The 1,056-nt window shown below is 38.7% G+C and overlaps 1 protein-coding gene across 1 annotated transcript in view; it reads left to right on the top strand.

The window, feature by feature from the left end:
- The window catches only part of LOC101854157 (coiled-coil domain-containing protein 33), a gene marked incomplete at its 3' end in the record, with an annotated part of 58,364 nt that overhangs the window by 44,522 nt on the left and 12,786 nt on the right, over nucleotides 1-1,056 (top strand).

Raw genomic sequence — 1,056 nt, 5'->3', positions numbered from 1 at the left:
GTGTGTGTGTGTGTGTGTGTGTGCGTGTATTTGTGTGCCTGATCGCTCGTCAGTGATCTCGATCTGAAAGCGTTTTTACCCGATTTCATCGCGTTCACACCTTTGCACCGCGGTCTCAACACGTCGGGGTTTTCTTTTGAAGTTCACTTCAAAGGGTATCGCACTCAATTTAAAAGTTGAAGCATAGTCGATAACACGTTCGAGTGCCAGACTGCTAGATCTAGACATAAGTTTAAAGTTAGGCTATATTTTCATCATTTCCCCTCTGTGATGTTGTTTTGGGACTATCACACAAAAATGGTAACTATTTATGTGAGACTGCATAAGTAATGAAATACGGTGCATTATTTTCATTCAAGGATAAAAACTTTCGTAAAATGCCTTGGCTTGACTTGAGAACACTTTAAAATTCATGGAACTGTATAGTACTGCTTTTATTTTCCTGGGGTACTTACTCTGAGCTTTCTTGGCGGTGGCAAGATGGAACAGGAAGACATGGGTCGAAGTTTGATCTCTAAACGATTGTTTATTTCCTTGAGGATATCTGTAATGACGACGAAGATGGTTCTCAGTATCATGGGTAATTTACTTGTAACATTCAAAACCATTGATCATTCGAATAGGTCGAGAGATTGATGTAAACTCTGAGCCCGTAGGAAATTGTTCTATAAAATTAGATAAATACATGTAGTCATATTATATTGTCGTATTCAGTGTTTGTAAATGGAGCCGTGTACGCCTCAAACGAATGACGAAAATGCGACCTGAATATGGCCCCACCAAGAGTGGAGACTCGGGATGTAGGTCAAATAAGTTCCAAAAGAAGGTTGCAAGTTTACTTTTACCGATAATTGTTTAAAATAGAGATCAGAGGATGTAAAAAATGTGTTACAGAAGTGTTTTCTTGTTACGCTCTTGTTTTTTAGAACCCCGTGCCAGAATATTTTCAGGCTTTGACAGATTTGAAAATGCATGTACAGTTGAAAACTTAGCGGTTGCATTCTAGTCTCCGTTTTTACCGTTCAGTCTTCTGTTCGCAAGTCATATCTATTGTAT

The sequence above is a fragment of the Aplysia californica genome, unplaced genomic scaffold, assembly GCF_000002075.1.
Source record: "Aplysia californica isolate F4 #8 unplaced genomic scaffold, AplCal3.0 scaffold00105, whole genome shotgun sequence".
Lineage (NCBI taxonomy): Eukaryota > Metazoa > Mollusca > Gastropoda > Aplysiida > Aplysiidae > Aplysia > Aplysia californica.
Note: the sequence above shows the minus strand (reverse complement) of the source record. Positions and strands in the feature narration are given on the sequence as shown.